This window comes from Protopterus annectens, chromosome 6.part0 (assembly GCF_019279795.1).
Source record: "Protopterus annectens isolate FY-2018-M chromosome 6.part0, PAN1.0, whole genome shotgun sequence".
Taxonomy (NCBI): domain Eukaryota; kingdom Metazoa; phylum Chordata; order Ceratodontiformes; family Protopteridae; genus Protopterus; species Protopterus annectens.
In genome coordinates this window covers 1,169,890,805-1,169,913,217 of record NC_056737.1, presented here as the reverse complement: position 1 = coordinate 1,169,913,217, position 22,413 = coordinate 1,169,890,805, and the positions used below count along the sequence as shown (strand labels likewise).

The 22,413-nt window shown below is 41.7% G+C and overlaps 1 protein-coding gene across 5 annotated transcripts in view; it reads left to right on the top strand.

Annotated features, from left to right (window-relative positions):
• Positions 1–22,413, top strand: part of TANK (TRAF family member associated NFKB activator) — a 1,995,915-nt gene that overhangs the window by 472,143 nt on the left and 1,501,359 nt on the right. The window contains exon 3 of one of the 5 annotated variants that reach the window (XM_044074785.1): positions 2,781–2,908. The exons of the other annotated variants lie outside the window; for them this stretch is intronic. The gene's annotated coding sequence lies outside the window, so the exon portion shown is untranslated. The remainder of the gene's footprint in view (positions 1–2,780; positions 2,909–22,413) is intronic. 5 annotated transcript variants of the gene reach the window in all.

The window sequence follows — 22,413 nt, the reverse complement described above, 5'->3', positions numbered from 1 at the left end:
TTTGTGAGGGGGGGAGGGTAGCAAACTCAGACAACCCCGGTTGAACTATACCTCTCAGTTGTCCATATTTTTGCAGAATGAATAGATATTTGCTTCTTATTTTTGGTTTGTTCCTCATAAAATTTGTGGTTTTCTAGCAAATCATTTAGGAATGAAGTCAATAAATGACAGACATTGAGTTTCAGACATCATAACCTTCAGAAAAATGCATGCTAATGCAAGACCTGTTATTCTATCAACTGTCTTAAGTTTATACAAGAGCAATTTTTAGTAGTGTTTGTATGTTCCCCCAATATATTTGGCTTTGTCCAGATTTCCTGCATTAAGAGGTTGAGAGGTATGTGCAAATCGCTTTGTAGAATTAGGAATATCCAAACCTCTCAATTGTCCCCAATTTTGGCTCAAAATGTTGCTCTCCCCTAATAATCCCTCCTCAAAATGGCAATTTTGGAAGAAAACGTGGAGGGTTTACAATTATATATAACTGTAATGATCAGAGTTATAGATTACTTTTATTTCAGAAATGCATGTACATGCTCTTATTTTGTTAGATTCTCAAGTTAACAGTGTTAATATTAAAAGTTTGTCCCTTTTTTGACAGGTTCCCAGCTGTATTGTGTGGCAACATTATATTTGTGCATCACATTTTTGGTTTGTTTTTCATAAAAGTGTGATTTTTTGGCAAATTAGTGGCAAGTCATTAAAGACTGAAGTTAGAAAATAATGGCAGACATTTGAGTTTCAGATTTCATACCCTTCAGAAAAGTTGTACTAATGCAAGACCTACTACTGTTCTATTATCTAAGTTAATAAGAGCAATATTTAAAAATTGTCCTTATTTTTGGGCCTGTGTCCCACTTCTAGTTCTATGTATGGCTTTGTCCAGATTTCTTGCTCTGAAGTTGAGAGGTATGAGTGTCAGAGCCATCACTGTCAGCCAGAGACATTTCAAATTGTGACATACTTGTTGCACCCCACTCCCCATTGTAGTGGCTCTGGATGTGTCCAAGGAAGGCAAGGAGCAGTTATGCAGTGTAAGTGTGCAGAGTATTCCCCCATCCAAGGTAGACCACAAGTACGACCGTGGCTTTTTATCTTTCCTTGATTTTGCAGAATGTTCTGGTGTTCTGTCATATTTTTATACTGTTGATTTATGCTTCTTATTATTCAGGAAATGCATGCTGTCACAGTTCTCTCTTTAAGTAGCAGTGATTTAATGACCATCAGGTAAGCTTGTCGGAGATTGTAAGATGCAAGTAAGCTTTAATAAGCATACTGTTAAAGAATTATCAGCATTGAAAGCATTTTCGTTGTTACCATGCAGAGAATATTTACATAACTAGATAATGTATAAGCCTTGGGTATTGAAATGCATGTGACAATATTTGTAATAAAAGGACAGGATTACAGTATTTTCAGAAACTCATTACATTTGTTGGAGATTTGCAGTCATCTTTTGTTGGAGACTTGCAGTCATCTTTGCAGGCTTTATCCGTAAACTAAACAGAGTGCCAATCTATCATGCGTGGTCCATAACTTGTGCAGGAATCCTTTAAGGAATTTATCTTGAGCTTGTTTCTTGTTTGTTGTTCATTTTTTACTTTGTTTGTGTCTTCCCTATGAAACAAGTAGATAGTTGTGTCAGGCAGCAGGTCTTTTGGATAAGAAACATTTTTACAAGTGGGGGTATCACAGAGATTGCTACTTTCAGCATATTACTTGGTAATTTTATAAAGCTGAATATACATTCTAATTAGAACTGCAGTGCAAGGAGTAGTGGTTTGAGTTGAGTGCTGCTTGTTTTTTATACTTGATTTTGACTGGCATTCCAGTAATGTATTTAAAAAGTAATTTATTTTTTTCATGCCTCACAACCTGTTTCTATCTGGATATTAAGTAAATTGTCATGTAGCCAAAGCATTGAAATATTTTTTTCTTCTACACTTCATTTTGTCTTGATTGGACTCTCGTAATGACTGTTTGGCACCCAGGCCATCGTATTTAATTGAAGTTCCAGTTGTTGTGGTTTTGAGCATAGCTCCACCCCTTTCTAGTTGGCCACACCCCATCCCATTGGCCCCCACCCATTCAGCTGTCTTCTGCAGCCCTCCTTTAATTTGAAGTCACCAGCCACCACTGCTGGGTACTACCACTCACCTCTGCCCTTGCAGTCACTCTGTCCAAGGGAACATCAGTACCTACCAGCAGTTGTAGCTCACTTTCAGGCTCACTGCTACAAGGTCATTTACCCAGGCTACCAGTTCCAAATGCCTGTCTCTAAACCTGACTGTGTGCAACTGCATGCACATAAGGTACTGCATTATTAAAATCATTCCCTGTGAGTGTTCTCAGAAATTAGAATTATTACTGTGTGTATTTTTCAACTGCTCTGTGTTACTGTCTTAGCGATGTGGCATAATGCTTTCTGTTAGCAATATCGCATAATGCTTGACAACTTAGATGATGTGCTGGCATGTACACTGTTAGTATGCAAGTGTTGGGTACCGTAGTGCATTGAGCCCTGTACGCTTTCTGCACCTTAACTACTCTTCTCTCTCCTTCCCTCTCTCCACTCTGTTAATTTTTATTGTCTCTGTTGAATACTTGTGCAGTGAAATATCTTATGCAGCAGTTAAGTCTGCTTTTAGGTGGTGTTTAACTGTTGCTATCCTAGGGTTTCCTACTTATTTTTGTATTATTATTCTAACTTATTTCATTTCTTACATTTTGTAATCTCTTCTCAGTCTGTTCATAACATTTCTCTTCTTATTCTTGTGTAGATAACCCCATTCAAAAATGAAGTCACACCCAGGTAAATCCAACTTCAGAAACCACCTGATGTGTGAGCATCACTACATTGCAGACGACTACATAACAAAACAAAGAGAAGACTGCTTTTGTTAAGTTTGTATGTATCTTGCCCCCCTGGCCTTAACTTTTTACTTTGATTTTGTGTAACTTGTACTGTACTGCTATTTTTATGTTGTTAAAGACATTCGCAGCAGTGATCACGCTTAGAGTGGACCCTACATGCAGCCATCCCCCTCCCCCACGCTTAACATCCCTCTCCTTTTTATAAAACCAAATATATAATAATAAGACAGTGATCTGATGTTTTATCCTTTCTGCCAAACTATCTGTTTCTGATGGTACCTCCATGAGTTGGCTCAACCTGCTCCATTCACCCTCGCTTAGCTCGGAATCTCTCCGATCCCCTACCCCACCCCCATTTTCACCCTCACTTACTCTAGATTTATACTCTAACCACCTTGATAAAGTCCATCCAACTTTATCCCGTTTAACCAATTAAAGCTTCTCCTACTCATCTATAACCCTTCCCCATCTCTAATCTGTTTTCTTTTGTGCAGATAACCAACACCCACTACAGTCTTCTACCTAACTTGACAGACTAGAGAATCTAACTCAGATTAATTTACTGTCATTCACTTTTCTTCCCTTGACTCCTTTCTTTTGTCTTTCTAATCTGAAAGCTTACCAAACATACACACTCATTCACAATACTACATACACACTCATTCACAATACTACACACACACTCATTCACAATACTACACACACACTCATTCACAATACTACACACACCCACTCATTCACAATACTACATACACTCTCATTCACAATACTACACACACACTCATTCACAATACTAGACACACACACACACATTCACAATACTACACACACACTCATTCACATCCTCCTTTAGCATGCTACACCTCTACCGTTCAACACCCCTACTCTTCTGCCTTACATTCTTATTTTCCTGTCACATAAAACTTTACTACCTACAACCATTTCCCACACTTGCATAACCAATAACCATAAGGATAATCTCCTACCCTTCTTAATCTGTCCTTGTCTGTGTAATATTTCCTACACACAACTTCATAAATTCAGATTACCTACTCAGACTTCTACCTCCTCTAAACTCAAGTACAAGTACTTTACTTATTTCTACCATATTAAACCCACCGTATTAACAAAAACTCTTCTGCTAGATGGGGACATCCACCCCAATCCTGGCTTCCCCACCTCTCCACGTCCCACCACTATCCCCTTCACCCACATCACACCAACCTCCACACCCCTCTACTACAAACACCTTACTATATATGCAATAAATATACAAAGTCTACTTAATAAAATCGCTGACCTGCATTCCTGGATAGCCCACTACTCTCCACATATTGTAACCCTATCCAAAACATGACTAAAACCGCTCATCTCTAACACAGAAATGTTACTGCCCAGCTGTAACATTTACCAGCAAGACAGACTCTCCAAAAAAGGGGGGGGGGTGGCTATCCCATACTCTGAGCAACTTAACCTATCCCCCCTACCTATACCTACACATCTGCCAGAGTTCCACCCAGCTGAGCTGCTTATTCTTAATTGTCATTTAACCCCCCCCCCCCCCAAAAAAAGAATTTGCTATTACAGCCATCTATACACCTCCTGGAAATACAATTTCCCTCCTTGAACCTATGTTATCATGGATTTCACCCCATATACATTATAAGACAATTATCCTTCAGGATGTCAACACTCACTGGAATAAAAATATCAGTCAACATCCATGGCTTCAGTTAACTAATTACAACATCCACTCACTTAAACAAACACGGCAATGATAGCTCCATCCTGGATTGGATCCTTATTTCTAATCCAGACTCTTACCATAACCCTGGCAGCCTAACTGACTTCCTGAGAACCACCTCTCCCTGTTTATGTGGAAAGACGCACTCTTCAAATTCCAGGGTCCCACCTATACAGAGACTGCCACAACCTTTCCGGCTTTGTTGCTGAAACCTTAAATAATAGACTGTCATTAGTTAACTGGTCCAACCTCCAACACCTTCCACTTAGTGATACAGTTCTAGAATTCAAGTGTACTTTCCTCAAAATACTTAACTTCCTAGCATCACTAAGGAAAATTAGAATAAAACCTAATTATGTCCCCTGGCTCATGAAAGACACTCACTCCCTTATGAAAAAAAGAGATGACACTTGGAAACAATGACTAAAAACCAAATCCACTTTACTACTCCAAAAATACAAAGAACTTGGAAACCTCACCAAAAAGAAAATCAACAAAGATAAGAAAAAATTCTACTTTGAGGTGCAGTCTTCCCACCACTCAACCCCCAAATTTCTGGCAAACCATTAATAAAATTTTCCACCCTGGGGGATCTACTACCCCTAACCTCTACCCTAAAAATACTCCTCAAGAAACCGTCTCACTAATTAACTCTTACTTCATTGAATCTAGCCACAAACTAACCCACACTGATCAGAATAAAAATTCTCCCCCACTTCCTCCCCTACTATCAAGACCACCCCCTTTTCTGTTAAACCAGTCCTCACTGCTTGTATTAAATCACGTCTGCTTAAACTAAAACCATGCTCCCCCTCTTCTGATAACCTACCTCCCATCTTTCTTAAACTCACTTTCAGTGCTATAGCCTGCCCTATCTCAGTACTTGTAAACAGATCAGTCCAAGAATCTACTGTCCCTGATATCTGGAAATCTTTCTACACTACACCACTACACAAAGGAAGTAACTCCACTGTTCCGTCAAATTAGAGACCGGTAGTCATTGTCTCCCCACTCTCTAAAGTCCTTGAAATATCCGTATACCATCAGCTTCTCAAATACCTAATTCAAAAAACCTTCTCACCCCCACCCAACAAGGCTTTAGGCAAAATCACAGTACTTCCACTGCCCTTTTGTCTTTCACTCATACTGTCACAGAGGCTAGAGACAAAAAACAACTGTTGTCCTGTTTATTCCTAGATCTTTCAGAAGCATTTGATACTGTTTCTCACTCTAAACTAACTGCACTGTTGGATCTCGACCTCTTCACCTCTACAATTCTGTAGTTCTCCAGCTACCTTACGTATAGGTTACCGTCAGTCAGATGACAAACCACCTGCTCTCCTTTTCCATCTAACTTGGACAAACATATAACAAAATAGCTAGATTTGCCAGCAACTAACCGTACAAATCCCACCACTGCCTTGTTCTAAAACAACTCCAGTGACTCAAATTTCCTCAGCTACTGCTTCTATTCCAGCTACATATCACTCACTCCTTACTTAATAAACCTTTGGCATGTCCTTCCCTCTCCTTTCTAGTATCCCACTATATTCCTTCTCATACTCTCCATAGCTCTGATCAACTCTTTCTTGACATTTACAAACCTAATAAGAACATAGGTAAACTACTTTACAAAAGCACAGTGTCCCAAGCCTGGAACAAACTTCCCCCAAATATTTGACATATCAAATACACTAACAGCTTCAAAAAAGAACTGAAAAACTACCTTGCTAACTCCAGCTCATGCCCATGCCAGGACCCTACCTAATCACCCCATCCACCTCTCTCTACCCTAAAAGTTGCATCTCTTAGGTATATAGTTTGAATAAACTGCATCAGAACAATGAGAAGCTATCAACTGCTTCACTGTAAATATGTAAATAGTTATACTTTTGTGCTATGTTGTCTGTCAAGATTGTTCTCTGTAATACAGTTGGAATGCCAACGTGAATATTAACCTACCAGCTGTTTCAACTTTATTATGTCATTTTTAATTTTTACTTATCCAGTTTTGATTCTATGCAATCTTTTGTTATATGTTGGAGTTTATTCCTCGGGTCTGCACTGAAAAGGGGCCTTTAGCTCAGTTGAACTATCCCGGTTAACAAATGGCAAATAAATAAAATCTGCAGGGGTATCCTCAAACACACCTACTTGCTTGCTTCCTTTTCCACCCTCCCAGTCAAGGTGAACCCTGGCCAAATGCATTTGGAATGGAGTCTCTCTTAAAGCTTTGACTGGAGTGGACTGCCAGGCAAGTATTGCTCCTCTTTAACTACTGCAGGCTTCACAGTGGTTAGGTCAGAGACTGTCTCTATCTTAGCACTGGCCTGTTTTCCATCCACTAAGATAGGATATAAACTCCAGTGTTAGTCTGGTACTCCTGTTGTCTCCAGACAACTTTCCACTGGCATACTGTTATTCCCACTTGCTGGTTCCCCCACATTGCTTGCATGGACATCTGTATGCTACATGGCCCCTCTGGTTACATTTAAAACATCTAACCCTTGGTCCTGACCGTGTACCCAAACTAGTGCCTTCCCCTGTCACTGGTTGACTCTGTTGGGGTAGTTTAGGTTCCCATCATGGGTTCCCTAATATCCATGGGTGTCCCATTCTTGTGCAGTGATGCCCTGGTTGCTAAGTAGAGATACCTTTTTTCCTCAGCTCATCTGCAGAGTTACACTCTTGGTCTGCCAACCATATTCTCATGTCCTCAGGCAAAGTGCTAAGGGCTTTTCCCTCACCAGAAGGTCTGGCAGCCTCTCAAAAGTGGTGACCTGACACCCACTGGCCCACCTATGAAATAAATTGCTTAACTCTGCAATATAATCACATACACTGTCATCTGCCTTGCGTCTGTGCTCACAAAACATATTTTCTTTCTGTAAGCTTCAGATGTTAACTTAAAATATTCCAATAAGCATTGTTTAACTTTATCATAGTTTAAACAGTCAGTATTAGACAATTTAGAAACAGCTGTTACAGCTTTACCATGGAATAAGGGGGTTGGGGACCGTACCCAGAGCCATTGGTCAACATTATAGTGTTTACATACTCTTTCAAGTATAAAACTGTTAAAATTATCACCCTCTGTCAACTGTGGAAGACATTTACTGACCTTTATTGCTTCTGGGGTTTGGTTATTCCCTTCCTCATGACCGTGACATCTCCCGTTCATGTTGGCGCTGCTTTGCAATTTCTTCAGCTTCCCACAGTTTCTCATGTTCTTTGACCTCCAAATGCCACAATCTCTGTTTATTCTAATGCCATCTGTTTTGCCTTCCCCAGTCTATCCACGGATTCTAATTCCTAACATTTTGCCTCCAGTTCAAGTCTCTCTAACTCCAGATTTTTTTAAATCCTCTGAGGAAAAGGTGAACTGTCCTAATTCTGAGGGCTGCAAATCCCCATCACCAGACTGGTTATCCTCCTGGTTGCTGTTCTGGCTACAGCTGCGATTAAGGCTAAAATAATTTCCTCTTTAGTCAAGGTGGCTTGCACCAGTCCTTTGACTTCACACACCTTGGTCAACTGGTTCTTTGTCAGCTTGCTATAATCCTCCGCTGACATCTTTCCCTGCTTTCCCTGACTAAACTAAACTAATAAAAAAATAAATAAAAGTCATGTTTTCCTTGTGGCTGCTGAGAGTACACACACCTTCAGTGACAACTCCCTACAGGTTACAGAAGTTCAGTTAATATCCACACCACTGCTCACCAATATGTGACATCCCTCCTCTGGACCAGTAATCAAGGAGCCTCAATCCTCACCATTGACACCTGAGAGGGACATTTACTTGGAACAAAACAAATATACACATTATTTCCAGATGCAGCTCTCTGCACCAAGCACAAGTTCCATTAAGAGCACACAGGGAACATACTCCCATCTTGAGCTGGACTTTCCTTTCTCTCATCTGACCTCAAATAAGACCCCAAACTGATCACAACTGTAGAGCTGAGTCCTCAGCCAACTGTTCCAAGCCAAGTCTCCACCACCCACTCTGTGAAACCAGTGCTCTGTGTCCCTGCTATAAATAGCTAACATGCACACTTTGTGATTTGTGTTTCACTCACACATGCACACACACACACACACACACACACACACACACACACACACACACACACACACACACACACACACACACACACACACACACACACACCTGGGAAAAGCTGGCACAGATTTCCCAGCTATGCTCCCTCTGCCCAGACTATAAGGTAGATACTGCCACCAGAACACTTCAAAGCCAGCTGCTCTAAGGCCCTTACAAGGGTACCCAATTATACTGAGTAAAATGAACACTAATACACATGGTAGTATTTGACCAATGCAGCAAGGCTTTCAGGAGCAGCCACAATGCCATCATGAGGAGCCTTGAGCAGCCTACCTGTCCCTGTAGGAAGTGATCTCAGCACAAGAAGCTGTAGTAATTGGTTGATTTGGACCATTTCTAGCTCTTTTGTAGTTCCCTGTTTAAAATCCGCCTCTGGGCATTTTTTTCTGGCTATACTGCTCAGACAAGCTCCTCGTGGTCCTGCAGAGTGGTCTTAGCTACAGAGAACTCCGAAAAGTGACTACTTTCTGGATTTAAGTATCTTTGCTTATTTTTTCACTTGGAATAGCTTCTGTAGCTTACCCTGAACTAGCCTGAACTGTTTTTTTAACTGTTTGCTGCATTATTTTAAAACCTGCACTTAAAGTTACTTTTTAGTCGAATTTGATCGAAAGTTTGTTTGTTTGTTGTTTAATTTAACTGTTGAGGCTGCCCACTAAAGTGTGCTAGCCTGTGTAACTGATTTATCACTGTTTCTGCATTTTCTGTGTGTTTCTATCAAAAAAACAAAAAAATTATCCTTGTTTTCCCGCCTCTCCTCGACTTGTTTAGACCAGTTTACAGGCATTGCTGTATTCTGGGCTGTGGTGTAGTTCCTGTGTTGTCCATTACCTTACTTGGATAGAAGGATGATGTCCTTCAAGGATGCATCTGCAGTCCTTACATATGGGTTGTCCTGCCTCAGGCAGCCCTTCGGTCGGCCGGATTCCAAAGTCTGGGTCCGGTGTCGGCTGATGTCGCCCTCTCCCCGACGTCAGAGCGCCTGGGGTATAAAAGCGTCAGCCGATGCCATCTTCCTCAGTCTTTCTTGCTGCGTGGTGCCCGAAGCAGAAGCAGTTCGCAAATGCCGGTCGGCCAGCTCCTGTAACTTCAGCTACCGAAGACTTCAAAAGCTAAGTACCCCGTTGGGGACTCTTTCTTGTCTCAGCCGATGTCAGATCAAACGCTTAAAGTTAATAATTGCTTAACTTGTGGGAAACCAATACCTCATAAGGATTTCCGTTCTTACTGCCTCCCCTGCCTAGGCCCAGACCACGACGTCTCGGCCTGTACAGCCTGTGCCTCCTTCAACCGGCGCACTCTTAGGCGTCGGAGTTTGCAGAGGAATTTTTGGGGCTAGTTACTGTTACAATATGCCGTCGGAGACTCCGACTTCTCATTTAACCAAAAAACGGAAGGACAAGGACCGACACACGCGGACCGTGGTTTCGGCTGAAACCACGCCTAGGCCTACCGCGAGTGTCTCGGTCTCGGCTGAACCCGAGTCCTTGGTACTTCCGACCGTCAAAACCGCACAACCGACAACCTCGGCCCCGGAGGCCTCTTCTGAGTCGGTTATAGAATTTCCCTCAGAAACCGGTGTTCCAGAAATATCCGACACCATTTCCTTAGACAAAACTACGCCAGCATGTGGAGCAGCCAGGCCTCCTGCATCCATGTCCATAAAGGCATTCACAAGGGCTAAAGCTGCTAAACAGCCAAAATCTCTGCCTCCCAAGGCTATTCCTCAGGGATCCACTACAGGTTCACAAATTTTAAGTTTAGCTGAGGACCTTATTTCCTTAATTAGGGGCTCTCAGCTACATCCAGACAGGGGCTCTCAACCTCCTCTAGACAAAAGGCCCAGGGTTGAGCCCACTGATCCCCAGTCCTCTGATGAGGCCTCAGATGGCTCTGCTCTTTCAGACTACCAGGAGGAGGCCTTTACGGCCTACGAGGATTCTGATGCAGAGGAATCTATTCCCTCTGCCTCCTCTCCTGAAGAGCTGTCCTTTGGGGAGACCCTTCACTCCATGAGAGAGCATTTCAAATGGCAGGGCCAGGAATTCTCTGATTCCAGGAAGAGATTAAGGACTTTTTTGCATTTACCTCAGCATAGACCTTTGGCTATTCCTCCTGTTTTGAATGTCATTGATGATGTGTACTCTGAGTCTAGCATTACCCCTGACTCCCTTCCTCCAGCTCCTGTCAAACCCGATAGGTACTACAGGGTCCCGGACTCACATCATTTCCTTTACAAGGCCCACTCTGCTGACCCTGAAACTATTTCCCAGGGCCCTAAAGGGGTTGCATCTGCCACTACTAAAAATCCACTCCCCTCTGAAAGGGAGTCTAGGGCTTTAGAGAGATGGGGTAAAAAAGTGTATACTTCTTCCACTCTTTCTATGAGGGCATTAAATTGTCAATTCCATATGATACAGTACCAAGAGTATTTGTTAGATGAATTGCATAAAAAACTGTCTTCACCTGAACCCTAGATCGCAAGTCACTTCAGGATCTGGTACATAACTCCCAACAGGTTAGCAAATTTCTTGCAGTGTGTTTATGATGCATTGGAAGCTTCATGTGTCCAGCAGGTGCAGTCATAAACATGTTCTGCTTGGCTGAAGGCTAGAACTCACAGGTTCATGTTAAAGCAAAGCTTCTGGATCGCCTGGAAAAGCAAAGTTATTTGGCTCCACTGCTCAGGAGGTCTTAAAAATTTGAGGAAAGGCTAAATCTGTACAAACAGTCAAAGATTTTCTCAGGTCCAACCACCAAGATTCAGCAGAAATTGGCCCTCTTGGGTATGTTGGTTCAGACACAAGAGATTTCAAGGCAAGAACAGGCGTGCCAGAGGTAGAGGGCAAGCTAGAGGCTCCTACAGAGGACGTCAGTGGCAGCCTCCAAACCAGAGACATAGTGCAGGACCTACAACTGCTGCACAAGGACAGACTCAATGACTTTACCTTGACCCCGCCAACCAGGGCTCAATTGGAAGCACCTTTGGGCGGAAAGCTATCTTTATTCTCAAAAAATTGGCACAGTATTACAAGGGACAAATGGACACTACAAATAATAGACAAAGGATACAGGTTCTATTTTCATACATTACCAAAAAGAAAAGGCATGCCAAACCTGCCACCGAATCAAAGGGCAGAGGCTTTAAAACAAATTTCCAACCTATTGCAAATGAAAGCTATAGAAAAGGTTCCTCTCACAGAACAAGGCCAAGGATTTTATTCCAGACTATTCCTTGTCCCAAGAAAAGAAAAACAATGGAGGCCTATTCTCGACTTGTCCGCACTGAGTACTTATCTCATTGTGCCAAAATTCAAAATGCTGACCCTACAGCAACTCCTTCCCATGCTGGGCAAGGGGTCTTGGCTGGTAACTCTAGACCTCAAGGAGGCATACCTGCATGTCCCTATCAGACAAAGTTGCAGAAGACACCTCAGATTTCTTGCAGGTTCAGAGCATTATCAATTCTCAGCATTGCCCTTTGGCTTATCTACTGCGCCCAGAGTATTCACAAAATGCCTGGCATCAGTATTTGCACACTGCAGACTTCAGGGGATTCAAATATACCCATATCTGGATGACTGCCTTATACAAGCGGACAGCCAACAAACTTTGGTAAAACATTTGAATTAAGCCATCCGCCTACTTCAGGCTTTGGGATATACAGTCAACATTCACAAATCAAGACTTGTTCCATCCCAAAGGATAATTTTTCTGGGTGCGAAACTAGATACAACCACCCAAATGGCTTTTCTCACGGAAGAAAAACAAAGACAATTACCGGATTATTTCGAAAATCTGACAAAACAAATTCAGCTGACTGCAAGGAAAATCCTGCAGGCCCTGGGTTACATGGCATCTTGCATTCTTCTGATTCCACAAGCAAGGCTACATACGAGGAAACTACAATGGTACCTAAGGAGTTTATGGTGTCAGCACAGTCACAGCCTAGAAGCTTTGATACCACTCATTCAATGCCTTCAAAAGGAATTTCTGTGGTGGGCTCAAGCAAGCCAGTCAAACAGGGGTCTGCCCTTCAGCAAACCAATAATCAGCCAAACCATTACAACGGACGCTTCAGACCATGGATGGGGAGCACACATGGAGGGCAGATGCATTCAAGGACTATGGTCACAGAAAGAATTGTGCATGCACATAAACCAAAAGGAAATGCTGGCGGTGATACATGCAATCGAGGCCTTCAAACATTTTCTGCATCAAGGACACCTGCTAATAAGGACAGACAATACCACAGTTATGTGGTACATAAACAAGCAAGGAGGTACCCATTCCTACCCTCTTTGCAGGTTGGCAATGAATCTTTGGAACTTTCCTAAAAATCAATATAGAGCTGCAATCCCAGTTTGTGCCAGGAAAAGACAATATACTGGCGGACAGCCTAAGCAGAAATATCATGGATCCACACGAATGGATTCTGCACCCAGACATCTTCCTTCAGATAACACAATCATGGGGGAGGCCGGACATAGATCTTTTTGCCTCCCACCACAACCATCAGCTGAAGAAATTCTGCTCAAGGCCATACCACCCACAAGCATGGAAAGTGGACGCCCTCTCTTTCAGCTGGAATACTCTAACAGTGTATGCATTCCCACCTCTTCCATTAATGACCAAGGTCTTACTGAAGATCAGGACAGAGCAGCCCAAAGTAATTCTGATAGCTCCGAACTGGCCCAGACAGCACTGGTACCCACTGTTAAGGAGCATGTCACGCACGAAACCGTGGCCTCTACCACAATGGCCACTTCTTCTGACACAACACAATTACAAAACTCTGCACTCCAGCCTAAAACCTTGCAGCTGGCAGCCTGGAGAATACCTTGACTCCTCACCAGGATAAGCTATCCAAGACAGTGAAGGACATCATCATGGAAGCTTCACGACCTTCCACAAGAAAGGCATATTCAGCAAAATGGAAAAGATTTTGCACTTGGAGCACCACAAAGGGCCTAGATGCGACAGTGATGAACTTGGCACATATCCTGGAATACTTGGCAGAAATGCTCCACAATGGCCTTTCTTACTCTTACATAAAAATTCATGCTTCAGCAATTTCAGCAGAATACAATACTGATCCACCTGTCTTCTCTCAGCCTCTCCTAAGGCAGTTTCTAAGGGGAATTAAAAACATCAATCCTCCAAGGAAACCACCAGTGCCTACATGGGACCTTAACTTCATGTTGGAAAAATTAACTCTACCTCCCTTTGAACCAGCAGCATCTTCAGAACTACAGTTCCTGTCTTGGAAGACTGCCTTCCTTCTGGCCATAACTTCAACAAGAAGAGTATCTGAGTTGCAGGCCCTCATGGCAGTACAACCATTTCTTATTTTTCATCAGGACAGAGTCTCACTGAGAACCAATCCTTCATTCATGCCAAAGGTGGTATCCAGGGTCTCACTGAACCAAGCTATTCACCTGCCTACCTTCTTTCCAAATCCACAAAACAAAGGGGAGAAACTTCTGCATACCCTGGACATTCACAGACAGTTGCACTACTACTTGGACAGAACTAAGACTTACAGAAAAACTGACCAGCTATTTGTAGCATATGCTGCTGGTGTACAAGGAAAAGCAATTTCCAAACAGACAATTTCAAAATGGATAGGGAATTGCATTCGATTCTGTTACTCTTTTCATGGCAAAACTGTGCCAGCTAACATTGAACCTCATTCCACCAGAGCCACAGCCACCTCCACAGCCTTCTTAAGAGGGGTGGCTACCAAGGACATTTTAGAAGCTGCTACATGGAGCTCCATGCATACATTTTCCAAGCATTACAACTTACCCTTATATTCCAGATCCAGAGCAGGCTTTGCTACGGCAGTCCTGCAGGGCATTTTAGCTACACCATCCCTTTCTTAGATCCTACCACCCCCAGCTTCTATATTCTACCCATATGTAAGGACTGCAGATGCATCCTTGAAGGACATAGTACAGTTTTGTACCTACCATAAATGTAGATGTCAGATAGGTATGCATCTGCAGTCAGGTTTACCCTCCCTCCTTCCCCTCTGTGGTATTTCCTGGGTACTTATCCCTCTTATAGCTAGCTGGGGTTATCTATTATGGTGTATTTGTTTTATATTACTATGCATGTTTGAAAAAAGGGGTGGTTTAACCTTTTTAAAATTTTTTAAGGGAAAAAAAACGGGCACTGTTTAGATTCATTAAGACAATTTACAAACAGTTTTGATTTTAAAGTTGATTTTCTTATGATTACTGTGGATGTAATCAACCTTTTTACTGTCATTCCTCATCAAGAAGGCCTTGAAATGTTTGAAGCATGTCTTAACCAACATACCCAACACAACAGTTCAGAGAATCGTTTGTTAACAGAAATGTTAGAACTAGTATTAGAAAATATATATTTTTTTTCAATGATGGTTATTTCAGACAAAAAAATGGTGTAGCTATGGGGGCAAGATGTGCCCCCATTTATGCCAACCTAGTTCTAGCCTTCTGGGAATCAGAACATGTTTATACTAGTATTTATTGGAACAAGGTTTTATTGTATCTACGTTACTTGGACGACATTTTAATTTTTTGGAGAGGTACTGAAGAAGAGTTCAATGATTTTATTACTTACACTGAACAAACAACAGATTTTCTTAAGTTCACAAGTCACATTTCTACTAATAAGATTGAATATTTAGACATTGTACTATCTACAAATGACAACAAAATTGAGTCGAACATCTACAGGAAGAAGACTTACTCCAATTCATTTTTACACTTTGACAGTTGCCATCCGATTCACCAGAAGAAAAATTTAGTCAAAGGACAGATGGTGAGGCTGTCTAGAATTGTGAGTAATGATGAAGTTTTTAAACAGGAGCTTGACAAACTACAAAATATGTTTTTAGCTAGAGCTTACCCTGCAGAGTTTGTTTTAGAAATTAGCCGAGAAATATTAGTCAGTAGAGAGACACTTTATAAACCTATCATTCATTATGGTTTAACATCAAAAGATATATTTAAAACAGTATCAGTAGGACATGATACCCTTGTCATTCCTTTCAATGACAAATCACAACAAATTACAAAAGTGGTATATGACTCCTGGAACACAGTTATAGAATCCAACACAGAACTAGTGAATATTCCTGGCAACAAACCCAAAATAACCTTCAGTAGGGGCAGGAATTTAAAAAATATGTTTGAAAAATGTGATAACAATGACTTGTTTAGGAAATTTAAGATGAGTAGATGCGGTGCTTGTCATATTTGTAGATTTATTAACAATGGACCATACCTTTCAATTTTTAATTATGAGAAGACCATTAGATGCCCTGGAGTTTGTGATTGTAACTCGGTTATGGTAGTTTATGCAGCATCATGTACAGCCTGTCAAGCATTTTATATAGGAAAAACGAACAGGAAATTAAAAATAAGAATTATTGAGCATTTGAGTGACATTAGGAAACATAGACAGACCATTGCTTTATATAATCACAGTATTAACTGTATTAATTTAAAAAAAAATTATTTTTCGTGATAGACAGAATACCTTATAACAATATACACAAAGGTGGTGACACCAAAACTTTATTAGAAGCAAAAGAATGTCTTTGGCAACTTAGATTAAATGCCAGTAAGTGGCCTGGCATCAATGACCAAATATCTATTGCCAGTATACTCAAGCTCAAATCACAAATTATTTAGAATTCAGTACACAAATTGTTAACAAATATATACATAGAACACACATAGGTATTTTATTCATACATCTTGTTTAGGTACAACAGAATATTCGATATTATTTAATTTATACTTTAATATTCCATACATTTTACACATTTTATAATACACATATTTTTAGGGTATTTATTTGTATTCAAAGACACAATATTTTATATTGTATACTTTACATTTATATTTAATATTCAATATTTAATATTTAATATTTAATATTTAAATTATCAAATATGTATTAAAATTTATTAATATTTATGATTATTTATTCATTCACACATTTACATATTCACAAATTTTAATCAACATTTTCATTTACAATTTATTTAAACAATTTAAATAATTTATTTAAATATTTATAGTTCAACAAGTAATTTCAAGTTAAATTATTCACAAAGTATTCATTTTTTAGGCTTGACATACACAATTTTTATTAATTTTTATTGGTTTTAACAACTACTATTGGAAATTGTGAAACTATGGTAGTTTTGATGAAATTAGCTGCTACCTCATTACTGTTATTATTTTTATTATTTATATTATTCATATTAATATTAATTATATTATTTACATTACTTCTTTAGTTTTAGATTAAGATGTATTATCTTAAGTTAGGCTAGGTTTTAACTTCTTTCAACTTCTTTTACTGTCTCACTAAATGTGGAAACGTGTTCTGTTCAGATAATTATACAATTAGGTAATTAAGATTTCAGTATTTAAGGGATGATGATTTGTTTAATTTTGTACTCTGATGATGCCCTAGGACGAAAGGGTGAAAGTGCTTAGTGCCTGTGTTTATGGAAGTATTTTGTTCTTGTTTTTGGTCCAGTTTTCTACAATAAAGAATGTTTTGTGTGGATACCAGGATTCAAGGTTGCTGAATTTGTGGTTACATGGCATCTTGCATTCTTCTGATTCCACAAGCAAGGCTACATATGAGGAAACTACAATGGTACCTAAGGAGTTTATGGTGTCAGCACAGTCACAGCCTAGAAGCTTTGATACCACTCATCCCATGCCTTCAAAAGGAATTTCTGTGGTGGGCTCAAGCAAGCCAGTCAAACAGGGGTCTGCCCTTCAGCAAACCAATAATCAGCCAAACCATTACAACGGACGCTTCAGACCATGGATGGGGAGCACACATGGAGGGCAGATGCATTCAAGGACTATGGTCACAGAAAGAATTGCATGCACATAAACCAAAAGGAAATGCTGGCAGCGATACATGCAATCGAGGCCTTCAAACATTTTCTGCATCAAGGACACCTGCTAATAAGGACAGACAATACCACAGTTATGTGGTACATAAACAAGCAAGGAGGTACCCATTCCTACCCTCTTTGCAGGTTGGCAATGAATCTTTGGGAACTTTCCCTAAAAATCAATATAGAGCTGCAATCCCAGTTTGTGCCAGGAAAAGACAATATACTGGCGGACAGCCTAAGCAGAAATATCATGGATCCACACGAATGGCTGCTGCACCCAGACATCTTCCTTCAGATAACACAATCATGGGGGAGGCCGGACATAGATCTTTTTGCCTCCCACCACAACCATCAGCTGAAGAAATTCTGCTCAAGGACATACCACCCACAAGCATGGAAAGTGGGCCTCTCTTTCAGCTGGAATACTCTAACAGTGTATGCATTCCCACCTCTTCCATTAATGACCAAGGTCTTATTGAAGATCAGGACAGAGCAGCCCAAAGTAATTCTGATAGCTCCGGACTGGCCCAGACAGCACTGGTACCCACTGTTAAGGAGCATGTCACGCACGAAACTGTGGCCTCTGCCACAATGGCCACTTCTTCTGACACAACACAATTACAAAACTCTGCACTCCAGCCTGAAAACCTTGCAGCTGGCAGCCTGGAGAATACCTTGACTCCTCACCAGGATAAGCTATCCAAGACAGTGAAGGACATCATCATGGAAGCTCGCCGACCTTCCACAAGAAAGGCATATTCAGCAAAATGGAAAAGATTTTGCACTTGGAGCACCACAAAGGGCCTAGATGCGACAGTGATGAACTTGGCACATATCCTGGAATACTTGGCAGAAATGCTCCACAATGGCCTTTCTTACTCTTCCATAAAAATTCATGCTTCAGCAATTTCAGCAGAATACAATACTGATCCACCTGTCTTCTCTCAGCCTCTCCTAAGGCAGTTTCTAAGGGGAATTAAAAACATCAATCCTCCAAGGAAACCACCAGTGCCTACATGGGACCTTAACTTCATGTTGGAAAAATTAACTCTACCTCCCTTTGAACCAGCAGCATCTTCAGAACTACAGTTCATGTCTTGGAAGACTGCCTTCCTTCTGGCCATAACCTCAGCAAGAAGAGTATCTGAGTTGCAGGCCCTCATGGCAGTACAACCATTTCTTATTTTTCATCAGGACAGAGTCTCACTGAGAACCAATCCTTCATTCATGCCAAAGGTGGTATCCAGGGTCTCACTGACCCAAGCTATTCACCTGCCTACCTTCTTTCCAAATCCACAAAACTAAGGGGAGAAACTTCTGCATACCCTGGACATTCACAGACAGTTGCACTACTTGGACAGAACTAAGACTTACAGAAAAACTGACCAGCTATTTGTAGCATATGCTGCTGGTGTACAAGGAAAAGCAATTTCCAAACAGACAATTTCAAAATGGATAGGGAATTGCATTCGATTCTGTTACTCTTTTCATGGCAAAACTGTGCCAGCTAACATTAGACCTCATTCCACCAGAGCCACAGCCACCTCCACAGCCTTCTTAAGAGGGGTGGCTACCAAGGACATTTTAGAAGCTGCTACATGGAGCTCCGTGCATACATTTTCCAAGCATTACAACTTACCCTTATATTCCAGATCCAGAGCACGCTTTGCTACGGCAGTCCTGCAGGGCATTTTAGCTACACCATCCCTTTCTTAGATCCTACCACCCCCAGCTTGCTATGGTATTCTACCCATATATAAGGACTGCAGATGCATCCTTGAAGGACATAGTACAGTTTTGTACCTACCATAAATGTAGATATCCGATAGGTATGCATCTGCAGTCAGGTTTACCCTCCCTCCTTCCCCTCTGTGGTATTTCCTGGGTACTTATCCCTCTTATAGCTAGCTGGAGTTATCTATTATGGTGTATTTGTTTTATATTACTGTGCATGTTTGAAATTTTTTGCATCTCTCCAAATTTAGCTTTCCTTAGAGGGCACCTGGCATCTGGGGCAAGAAAAACTGAGGAAGATGGCGTCGGCTGACGCTTTTATACCCCAGGCGCTCTGACGTCGGGGAGAGGGCAACATCAGCCGACGCCGGACCCAGACTTTGGAATCCGGCCGACCGAAGGGCTGCCTGAGGCAGGACAACCCATATGTAAGGACTGCAGATGCATACCTGTTGGACATCTACATTTATGGTAGGTACAAAACTGTACTTTTCCTTGCTCACCAGTGGGAGTGGGGAGCCTTGAGCAGCCTACCTGTCCCTGTAGGAAGTGACCTCAGCACAAGAAGCTGTAGTAATTGGTTGTTTTGGACCATTTCTAGCTCTTTTGAAGTTCCCTGTTTAAAATCCGCCTCTGGGAGTTTTTGCATGGTTGTGCGCATAGCAGTTAAACAAGGTTAAACTTTTTCTGCCTCCGCCAAGTCTACTCTTCAAATGTTTCCTTAAGGAAGCTCTACTCTTAGTATAATCAGACTACTCACTATAATATAAGCCTAGCACTTGTTCTCAGTACTTCTCTATTAAGTAAGCACTCTCGTACTAAGTAAAGCACTACATCTACCTACCACCCCTGTGAATATCCACTTCCCTTAAAGATACAGAACTCCCTTATACTGTTCTAGCATGTCGAGTGGTAGATTACTGGCGTCCTCTCCAGTTCAGCTGGTCAATCTGGGTATCTTGAGACAATGCTACAATTGTCTCATGTACACAGACAACCCTCTCCTCCTCCCAACAAACACAAATACATGTGAGAGATGCAACTATATAGCCAAACTGGAGGCTGAACTCTCTCAACTCAGGGCTGGCATGACCAGACAGGAGGAGATGGAAACCACACACACAACAATCCCAGTCCCACATAGACCTACCACAACTGCAAACCAAATACATAAAAACACAAAGACATACTCTGAGGCTCTAATAAAAAACTTACCAAAACAACAGAGGCTCCCAAAGCAGACATCCAGAAATCCACCACCTCAAAACAAAACACACACAACACATACTACAATAAATCAGTGTGTCAACAAATCACAGCCCTTAAGGCCAAACACCATGCCTGATACACTAGTAATAGGTGACTCTATAGTCAGACACACTGATGTCCCGCTGACCAGGCTGAACAAGGAGAGGGTGACTGTGAGCTGTCTATCGGGAGCTAGGATCCGCCACATAACACACGCACTCAAGTCACTCCAAAGCAAGTACAACTATGACTCCATCATTGTCCATGCTGGCGTGAATGACCAGAGACGTACCTCCCTGGACTACAAGAGAAATAGAGGAGCTCTCCGATTATGTAGCCCAGGCTGGTATGACCCTGACCCTGAGCAGCATCTTGCCCTCACCAAGAATGATACCACAATACAAAGACAAGATGATCAGCTTTAATAATTGGCTCAAGTACTGGTGTCATTCTAAGGGGATCCAATGTCTGTCTGCCTGGGATGACATGTTGGACAAGCCACGCTGCTTCGCAAGGGATGGCTTACACCTGTCACCACTGGGCTTCCGGATATTGGCTAAGGCTCTTGCCACCCCCATAGTGCCTGTTTTAGGCAAGGCTCAAAAGACAAACCCACCTCCTTAGAAAAAAAAATGGAAAAAAACTAAGGGTAATGCTGCTCAACGCCAGAAGTCTAAATCTCAAGATGCAGGCACTCGATGCAGTCCTCAGCATGGAGAACATCGACGTCTCTGCAGTAACTGAAACCTGGTTCAAGGCTCCTGAGAGCACCCCAGCGCTACCAGGCTATACCTCGTATCATGCTTTTCGGCCCCAAAACCCGGGCCGAACCACAAAGGGAGGGGGAGTGTCCATATTCATCAAGGACACCCACACCTCCAGGTTAGTAGCAACACATGAAGCATCAGAGACCATACAGGTGCAATTAACCATAGGCAAAACTGCTATACAACTGATAACATGTTACAGACCACCCTCCCAATCTCAGGAACCCCACTCAGCCTTCCTGGAGACATTGGAGGATATGAATGTATCACAAAATACCATCATACTGGGAGACTTCAACTACCCAAACATAGATTGGGTACATTATTCTAGCCCTAATACCCTAGCCCAAAGGTTCCTGGAATTCATAAATTCAAATGCACTGGAACAACTAGTCACCTCTCCCACTAGGGGAGATAATATACTAGACCTGATCATCACAAACATGGGGACAAAATGCTCCACACCGGAGGTATACCTCTCACTAGTGAGATCTGACCACAAACTAATCACCCTGGATATACATATCGCACCTCCACCCCCAGCACAAAAGACCACAGTGAAAAACTTCTCAAAAGCAGACTTCACTCTTCTTAAGACTGAGATGGTATCCTTTAAGCCCACTGTGCCAGTGGATACCACATCCCACAATGCCGAATCCTTCACAAATGCTTACTAGGGACATCTCCAAGAATGCATGGATCATGCAATCCCAAATAAAAGCAAGTCCCTCTCCACCAAAGGCAAGCGTCCTGTCTGGTGGACCTCAGCCATTGACAAATTGTATAACAAAAGAAGGAAGCTACTGCACATCAGAGCAAAATCCCATGAAGGGAAGACATCTCTGATCAACATTAGCAAAAAACTACGTTCTCTCATAAAAACATCCAAGGCCAATTTTGAGAGAAAAATCGCTAAGGACACTAAAGATAACCACAAAGCCTTCTTCAGCTATGTTAGAAACCTTGGCGGAAACCCTCAGGTATGCTCAGAGTTAGTTCACAA